Below are 10,047 nucleotides of genomic sequence, written 5' to 3' on the forward strand. Positions count from 1 at the left end.
TATTATTCAGCCTTAATAAGGAATGAAATTTTGACACATGCTACAACACGGATGAACCTTGAAAACACTATGCTAAATGAAGAAAGCCAGATACAAAAGGACAAATATTGGATGATTCCACCTAGAGGAAGTACCAGAATAGGCAAATTTATAGAAATAGAATGATGGTTGCCAGGGCTTGGGGGAAGGGAGAATGGGGAGTTATTGTTTAATGGGTACAGAGTTTCAGTCTGGGATGATGAGAAGTTTCTGGAGGTGGACTGTGATGAGGAAGATGATGTTGGATGATGGTTGTACAACAATGTGAATCGACTTCATGCCACTGAATGATATACTTAAAAATGATTAAAATGGTAAATTTTATGTTACGTGTACTTTCCACAATAAAACACACACACACACAAACGCACACACACACGGTTACCAAGTGGGCTGAATGAAGTTAATTCACTTGATATCCGCCTTATGATGCTTAATAAACACCCCACACTTACCAAGCCCTAGTCTGAGCTCCTAATCTCCCCTCCCCGCCCAAGCTGCTCCTTCCCCATGGAGACAGCATCCTGACTCTTCTCTCCCACCCCACATCCAATGGTTAGGCAAACTTGAGCTCTCTCTGCACAATATATCAGAGCCTGATCACTGCTCAACACTCCTTGGTTCCTGCCCCAGACTGAACCACCATCATCTATGCCTTGGATTGTTGCAATAGCCCCCCAACTTTCACCCCAGCTCCCTGGAGCTGGTCCCCACACGGCAGCCTGAGGAAGCTCCTTAAAATGGAAATCACAACATGACTGCCATCCGCTCAAAAGAAAAAGCCGGTCTTCACATGTTCTACAGGGCGCCTGTATCAGTCCTTATCACCTCTCCCAGCCCATCTCAGCTACTCCACACTCCACCCCCAACTCCAGCCACACCAGCTCCCTTGCTGGGCCTAGAACATGCCGGAAATGCTCCCACTTTGGTATCTGGAAGCTTCTCCCCAGATATTCACGTGGCTTTCTTTCCCAATGTGTTCTAGGGGAAGAAAACATAATTTTCCCTCCACCCTTCTAAGTTATTGGCTGAGAATCCTGTAATAAAAGACAGATTAACAAGAGAAAAACAAACAGATTTATTAACATGTATACCTCATGCATGCGGGAGAGGTACCCAGGAAGAAAAAAGAGCAATTCCAAGGTGGTTTAGAATTCAGGCTTTAAATACATCTTAATAGAAAAAAGGGAAGGCGGGGGGAACATAGGCCTCTTAGGGGAAAGTAAACTAAAAAAAATTTAAAAATTGAAGTATAGCTGATTTGTAGTATCATGCTAGATTCAGGTGTACCGCACAGTGATTCAGTTATCTATAAATATAAATAAATAAGTAAAGTAAGTAGGTAAATAAATAAATAAATTCTTCTTCAGATTCTCTTCCCTTATAGACTATTACAAAATATTGAGTAGAGTTCCCTGTGCTGTACAGTAGGTCCTTGCTGCTTATCTATTTTATATATAGTGACATGTACATGTTAATCCTAACCTCCTCATTTATCCCTCCCCCACACCCCCTTCCCCTTTGGTAACCATAAATTTGTTTTCTATGTCTGTGAGTCTCTTTCTGTTTTGGAAAAAAGTTCACTTGTGTTTGTTTTTTTTTTAAGATTCCCTGCTACCCTTCCTCTCGAGGTTTTGCTTAAATGGCTCCTTTCTTGACCACCCTGTTTTATTTATTTATATTTTTTAAATTAAATTTTACTTTTTTTAAATTGGAGTATAATTGCTTTACAATGTTTTGTTAATTTCTGCTGCACAACGAAGGGAATCAGCCATATGCATAAACACATCCCCTCCCTCTTGGACCCCCCTCCCCCCCCACCCCTTGTTTTAAATTGCAGCTCTCCACCCAGTCCTCCCATACTCCTTTCCCTGCATGACGGCTCCTTTTTTCCCATAGCACCTTCTAGAACACCATGTACTTTACGTATTTATTAGGGCTGTTAATGTCTGTCTCCCCTACTGGAATCAACCACCCTTTACTGATGGATCCCAAACCATTTAGCACAGGGCCTGGTGCATAGTAGGGGCTCAATAAATACTAGTCAAAGGCATGCATGAGTTAAAGTGCTTTCTTTACTATGTAGTCTGCACACATGTGAGCGAGTGTTACTGCTTCCACTTTTATTAATTTATTACTTCTAGTTGCGTGAAGGACGTCTTCACCGAGAGCAACTCGAGCTGAAGTCCTCGTCTCTCCTGGTGGCCCTGGCTTGTCAGCACTCTCAGTAGTACCACCATCAGCGCTGCGTGTTCTTCATCTGTTCTCTTTGCCCAGCAGCCTCTCAGCTGCCCCAAACTTCTCTCCTGTCTGCCCTGTTCACTCCCCTCCTCTGCAGCTCCTATGCTTTTATTCCTGGACAGATCCCTGACAGAGCTGTGCCCCTGCTCAGAGACTTTTGCTGGTTCCTCACTGCATAAGGATTTAAGTACAAACTCAGCTTTGCCCGTTAGGCTCCCAAATGATCTCGCCCTCAATGCCTTACATCTGACCTAGTCTTGGGACAAACTGGATTCCTTAGAACCGATGTTTTCCTGCCTCTGTATCTTTGCTCAGGCTGGTCCCTTCACCTGGAGTGTCTTCTTTCATCTTCTCTTGCCTCCAGTTCTACCTGCCCTTTAACGCCCAGCTTCAACATCACTTTTCTGATGCCTCTCCGTCCGTCTTTTGGAACCTTTTGCAGACCTTCTATTTTGGTATCTGGCTCTGAATTGAGTTTTGGACCATGTCACTTGGAGGCCACCCGGCCAGACTGTAAGCTTTAAATGAACTGTAAAGGAACGGGCTTTTCAAGGCTGTGCCTTGTTCCTTTCTATGTCCCTGCGAGCCGGAGCACACTGTTCAGTTTCGCTCAACCCGTGTTAACTTGGAACATTACAGGACGGACGCAGAGCGGCGGAACAGGCGCACTTCCTGCTAAGGCCACAAGATGGCAGCATAGACCGGGCTTCAGAACAGGTGAGGTTCCCGCCGGTTCCCGCCCCCGCCCCCCTTGTTCCTACTACCTTCCCAGCATCCGAAGCCCTGAAAGGTTACTCGGTTCCCTCGAGGTGTGTGGAAGAGAGTCCTCTCCCTAGGGGTGGGGGCGTTAGGTCTGGGGTGGGCACACCAGTTGGAGGCCTACAGTGAGTGTGTGCGTGTGTTTCCTGTACCGCCCTCTTCCAAGGTCCCTTTTCCAAGAGAGATCCCGGTAGGATGGAAGGAGTACCAGGCAGGGAGGGAGTGGCAGGTTTGGGTCCTGGTTCTGCACTGCGGCCTCGGGCAAGTGTCTTTGTACCAGGAAAGGGCCGATCATAGAGTCCAGCTCGCGGCAAATGCCCACGAAGTCTCCTCCCCCTGCCCCGATTTTCCCGAAGGCGAAATGATGGTTGCACTAATGACCTGACGGTCACCACATTCTCCCCCTTTCTGGGATTCTGTGTGGCCCAGAAGAGGGGCGATGTTGGAGCAGAGAGGGACTTTAATAATTTACTATCATTATTAAAGTCCTTTTCCGCTCCAACATTTGGCAATTGAGACCAACTGAGAGAGCGGGGGCGGGATAGCGGGGATTTAGGAATGCCTGAAATGTGCTTGCCGAGGGCGCAGGGGAGAGGCGAGAGGAAGGACTAAGATGTCTGCGGAGGGTCAGGTACACTCTGGGGCTTCCCTGGGCGACGGGGTGTGTGAGGAAGGGGCGGGGCTATCCCCAGGGGTTCGCGGGGATAGAGTGGAGGAGGGGGCGGGGCGGGGGTAAGGACTGCGTGTCCCCCACCCCCTCCCGCGGCGCGCAATGATGGGTCTGTCCAACAGAGGGCGCCGCGAGCACGCAGGGCTCAGTCTTGAGTTTCCTCCACTACTTTTTTTTTTTTTTTTTTGTGGTACGCGGGCCTCTCACTGTTGTGGCCTCTCCTGTTGCGGAGCACAGGCTCCGGACGCGCAGACCCAGCGGCCATGGCTCACGGGCCTAGCTGCTCCGCGGCATGTGGGATCTTCCCGGACCGGGGCACGAACCAGTGTCCCCTGCATCGGCAGGCGGACTCTCAACCACTGTGCCACCAGGGAAGCCCTTCTCCACTTCTTAATTGAGTGGGTTTGTCTTCCGAGCTTTGGGCCTCTGCACCTTCACCAGGGATGTGATAGGGGCGAGGGTACTGCTGGTTCAGCTGGGGAGCTGTGTCACCGTTCGTAATTGTGCTGTCCTGTGTCCCGAGTGGCAATTGTGGGTTTGCATGTAATCAGCACGGTGATCATTCATTTACTCATTTATTCATTCATCCAGCTAAAATTATTGAGCACCCATGAGGTGGCAAGCACTGTACTGGGAGTGAAGTGGCAAACGAGGAGCGCTCACTGATGACCGACACCTAAGACCCACGTCACAGGTCAGCCCAGGGCCCTGGGAGCACACCGAGGGCAGGGAGTACTTCTTACCTCCATCCCTCGCAAGTGCACCCACTCTGAGGTGAGCAGTGTTATGCCTCTTTCACAGAGGAGAGAATCGAGGTTCACAGAGGTTAGGTAAGAGGCCCAGGGTTACACAGCCATTAAGGGGATGAGCTGGGATTTGCACCTGGAGCCTGGTTCCAGAGCTCCTTCCCGCCTGCCCTGTGAGGCTGCCTTTGTCAGGGAAGAGCCAGTGAGGCTGTGAGGGGGTGAGAGGCTGTCCTGGGGGCAGGGAGGCCACTCCACCTGTGCATGTCCTGAGGAGGACAGGAGCCTGTGGGCAGGGGGAGCTTACAGCTGGCTGCTTCACCCCAGAATGAATAACTTTCCAGCGATCAGAACTGCCCAGTCATGGAATGGGTGAGCCTGAGGAACAGAAGTGCCCTGCCTCTTCCCAGACCTTGCAGGGACTGCCCATTGACCCTGGTGCACCCACCCAGCATTGAAGGCTCTGCCTGGCACAGTCCGCTTCTCCCTCCAGCCTCGTCTTGTGTCCTTGCCCAGCTGCTCTCTGTGTTCCTGCCTCTCAGGCCTTCTTTCAGCAACCTGCTGGGCACACTCACCTCTGGGCCTTTGCACATGCACTCACCCATCTTTGGGCCACTTGAAGCCTTCCCCAAAGTCTTGTGTGCTGCCCTGCTGGTTTAGGCTTCTCTGCTTCCCCTAAATATGGCTCCTCATGCCTTACTGAAATTATCGGGTAATAGCCTTTCCCACTGGACTATCAGATGCACGTGGCAAGGACACAGTCTTGTTATCAGGGCATTGCCTCGTTTGGTGCTCAAGAAAGTTTTCTTGGAAGAATGAATGAATAATGAATGAAGGTAAGAAAGAATGAAAGAAGCATGCAAAGCCCAGTGCATGGTTGGGGGACTTGGGTCAGTTCAAGATCTTTCAAGTCCCTTCCAATCATCCTCTGGCCGCAGCTCTTGCTCCCCCCACCCCCGCAGGAAGTGGAGACTGAGAGCCACAGTCAACACCTGACGTTTTTAAGCATCTAGGCATCCCGCTAGGCACTGTCACAGGTACTCTCACCCATCAAATAAGCAGGAACGAGGTGAAACGTTTTCAGTGGACACTAGCTTGAAGGCTTCAATCTCTGCCTGAATAGTTTGCCGGTTGGCCTCGGTCACTGCTACATCTATCTGCACGGGCCCCGCCGTCCCTCGGACCCCATCCGCCTGGTCCCCTGGCTGCACGTCCGAAGAACGCCACCAGGTGGCGGCAGACGCCAAGAGTCGGGGCTCGGCTCGCGCCGTCCAACCTCCGACCGCCGGCAGGGGACGCTGCTGCTCTGCCGGGTGCTCGGAGGAGGTGGGTCGGGTTTGCCAGCAGGGCTAGGGAGGCGGGATCAGCCCTGCCTGGAGTTGGGGGCAGGTCCGAACCTCAGCAACGGAGGAAGGCTGCGTAGCGCCCTCATTCTTCCTCATTCGTACAGTGCGGTCTTAACCTCTACTTTGTAGGCTTAAGAGGCAAACTGTTTTGTAAAGGGCCAGATGGTAAATATTTTAGGTTTTGGTGACATTTGGTCTCTGTCACAACTACTCAATTCTGTCCTTGGAGTGTGAAACAACCCATGGACAAATGGGCGTGGCCGTGTTCCAATACATCTTTACTATTGGACGTCAAAATTTGAATTTTGTACAATTTTCTCGTGTCATGGAATGTTGTTCTTTTACTTTAAAAAAAATGACTTAAATATGTAATAACTATTTTTAGTTCTTGGGAAGGGATCAGGTGAGCCCTGATCTAGGTTAAGTCCCAAACCAGTGCCTGGCGTACAGTAGGTGCTCAATGAGGGGTCACTGATGTCAGCCACCCGGAAACACTCAGCAGGGGCTCCATGGACCCTGGTCTCCAGCAGCCCTTGGAGGGAGTCAGGACGCTCTCCTCCCAGTTTTGGTCTTGGCTCTCCTCCACCCCTCACAGAAGTGCTCAGTGAGGGAGACTTGTCTCCTCCCCTTCTTCCTGTGGCTGCATTTTCCCACCTCCATGCCTCCACCTGGGCAGTTCTCTCTTTCTAATGAAACCCCTGTCCTTTTCACCTTGCAAGTCCCAATCTCATTTCTCTCTTTGTAAAAATTCAACTTTAATTGAAGTATTCAATTGAAGTTCAATTGAAGTATTCAATTGAAGTATTTAATTCAACTTTAATTGAAGTATTCACCCATTTTAAGTGCAGAGTCCATGAGTTTATTTATTTATTTATTTATTGGCTGTGTAGGGTCTTAGTTGCGGCACGCGGCATCTTCTTTGCAGTGTGTGGGCTTCTCCCTAGTTGTGGTGCGAGGATTTAGTTGCCCTGTGGCATGTGAGATCTTAGTTCCCGGACCAGGGATCAAACCGGCGTTCCCTGCATTGCAAGAGGGATTCTTAAACACTGGACCACCAGGGAGGTCCCAGAGTTCATGAGTTTTGACAAATGCGTGTACCCAAAGGACCACCACCCCAATCAAGATAGAGAACATTTCCTTCACCCCAAAATCTTCCCCATGCCCTTTCCTAGTCAACCTTAGATTTTTTTTTTTTTAATGTCTCCCAATTATCAAGCACTTGCAATGTGCCAGGCTTCACGGAGGCCCTTGACAAGTCCTGTTTCACTGAAGCCTCGGGAACCTGGTGAGGTGGGGGCAGTTGTTATCCATGGGCATCTTTCAGCTCAGGACCCCGAGCTCTGGGTTGGGGAGACACGTGCCCACTGCAAATCAGGACAGGGCTGAGATTTGAGCCTGGCCTGCTGGTTCCTAACGGCTCTTCTACCTGCTTTTCTCCCAGCCCCCTCGTGTTCCCAGGGGCACTGTGCACACACCTCTATACTCCTGGGTGCTTGCAGAGTGGCCTGGGACCAGGAACATCAATATCCCCTGGGAGCTGGCCAGAAATGCAGAGTCTCGGGCCACACCCAGAACTACTGAGTTCCCAAGTCCCCAGGTAATTTCAAGGCTGAGAAGCGCTGTCCTGAGCCCGGCTCTCTACTGGGGAGTGGTGGCTGTGTCTGTGTCCACTTCCCAGATAGACTGTGAGCTCCTGGAAGGCAGGGGCTGAGCCCACCTCAAGGCCTCCATCCTGCAGCCCCCCTGTGACTCAAAGTTGAACCAGTAGGTGAAGGGAAGAGCAGGAGACTGGAGCTTCGGGGTGAAGGTTTGGGGGTGAGGGCTATGTATTCTAGGAACTAGTGGGAGGACTGAGACAGTGCTGGGGGTGGTCTATCCCCTTGGAGTTTGAAGGTCTGCTGTCCCCTTGCTCTGGTCACTCACTGTCCAAGCTGACCCAGGGAGTCTAGTTCATTTGCATATTATTTGCATACAATGAGCATATCTGGTGCCTTTCCTCTTCTTGCAGATTACATGGTGGTGGGGGAGGGGAGCAGACTGGATTTGGGAGGCGGTGGACAGGACACAGAGCCGGGAGTTTTGGGGAGGTCTTGGGCTGCAGACTCAGGCCTGGCTCCTGGCTGATGCCCATCCTGGGAGCTGGTCTGGTGGTAAGCAGTGACCCTCTTTGGGTGAGGAGGGGCACCGGCGAGGTCCTCCAAGCTCCAGATACTTGCTGTGGGAGCAAGGTTGGGGCCTGGGCTGTTTCTCACCTCCCTGCCTTTGTCCCCCAAGTTCCCCTGCCTGGAATGTCCTTTCCCACATCCCTGTCACCATCCTACACATCTGTTCACACAACAGGATTCTCTCCAGCAGTGAGAGAACCTTGCAGATGTAATGTTCAGCAAGAAGACATAAAAGGAGCTTGTGTTATGAGTCCAATTATATAAAGCATGAAAGCAGGTCCTATGAGTCTCTGCTGTTAGATGTAATGGTTCCCCTGGGGGGTGGTTAGCACCTGGAAGGGAGCTCGGGGTGGGGGGGGTGGGGGCTCTGGGAGATGCTCAAGTCACTGTGATCTGGGTGTTGGTTATACGGGTGCTGGTTTCACTTTGTGAAAATTCACCGAGCTGCACAGGGATTACACATGTATTTTTCTTTTTTTCTTTCTTCCTTCCTTCCTTCCTTCCTCTTTCTTTCTTTCTTTCTTTCTTTCTTTCTTTCTTTCTTTCTTTCTTTCTTTCTTTCTTTCTTTCTTTCTTTCTTTCTTTCTTTCTTTCTCTCTCTCTCCCTCCCTCCCTCCCTCCCTCCCTCCCTCCCTCCCTCCCTTTCTTTCTTTCTTTCTTTCTTTCTTTCTTTCTTTCTTTCTTTCTTTCTCCCTTCCTTCCTTCCTTCCTTCCTTCCTTCCTTTCTTTCTTCCTTCCTTCTGATTTATTCAACATTTATTTTGTATTTACTATGTAAGAAGTATGGCGATAATATGAATTATAAAAATTCACTCTCTGGACCAAGCACCTACACTATGTCTGTCCCTCAGATCATTTATATTCAAAATATGTCTGTATTTTAGGAACTAAATTGTAGCATTCTAAATCCTCCCACTTTGCTTTTCACGTCCTTAAAAAAGGAAAGTTTTTGTTAAGATCCATTTGCATTTTCGTATCTTAACAGGTAATTTTAATGTGTAATGGTAGCACGTGGAGGGATCACTTGATGAACTACTGCTCCGTTCGTGCATTTTTCTGTGTACAGACACAAAGTTGCAAAAAGCCCAGACTGAATGCCGGGATGAATCCTGTGCATATGAGCTGCTAGGCGCGCTTCTCTCCCCCTGCCTGCCCTTCACGGCTGATAGGCCCTAGCTGCTCCGTGGGATTTTAGTTTTCTCTTGCCCTCTTCTCCCCCGGGGCTGGGACACCCTGACATCAGGCCGAGGCCTGTTCCTCTGTGTCTCCTGGCCTGGGACCCGGCACCGAGCAGGCGCTGAACATCCCAGCGTGAATGGGGCTCCTCAAGACCCCCGGGCTGGCCCTCGAGGCCCTGGGGCACCAGGCAACACGTGTATGGGGGTAGTTCTCCTTACTCCCCCCCACCGCCCCGCAAAGGCCAGCATTAAAACCCCTGGCTGTGGCCCAGGGTTAGAAGTGGGCTAAGGGATGGGATGGCAGAAAGCACCAGAGGAGAGAGGGGCCCCGGTGTGGGAACCACTGACACTCTGGGCCCTCAGCACCCTGCTCTCTCTAGCCGGGGCCGGCGCCTGCTCTTGCGCTGTGCATTCACCCCTGACCCTAAGGGTGCCTGGCCCCTGCTTAGCCCCCACTTCAGTCTCCAGCAGGGGAGGCTGAGGCTGGCGTCTCTGCACTTGGCTCTGTGCTCAGGCTGCTCTGAACCTGCCCGGCCCTGCTTCTGACTCAGCCCTGCTCACCCTGCCCTGCAAGTTGGGGCCTGCCGGCGGTGCCTGAGTTACAGGGACTTACAAGCAGACACAGATCCCCTCCCCACTGGCTGGAACTTGTCATAGAGGAACTTTGGGCCATGATCTGGCCTCGCTGGCCTCGGTTTCCCTTTTCCGTAGAGTGGGAGAGCAATTCTGCAGCTGTGGGGTCTGAGGAGTGTGGGAGACCTTGGGAGCCGGAAGTGTGGGGTCAAAGGCCTGCTGGGGAGGGGGGATGGCTAGTGAGGGGCCACATGGCCCTTGCCCCTCAGCTGGGTGGGTCTGCACGGCGGGGGCAGGCGAGGGGTGGAGAGGTGTGTGCTGCTTTTCCCAGGG

This window comes from Globicephala melas, chromosome 20 (genome assembly GCF_963455315.2).
Source record: "Globicephala melas chromosome 20, mGloMel1.2, whole genome shotgun sequence".
NCBI classification, from domain to species: Eukaryota; Metazoa; Chordata; class Mammalia; order Artiodactyla; family Delphinidae; genus Globicephala; species Globicephala melas.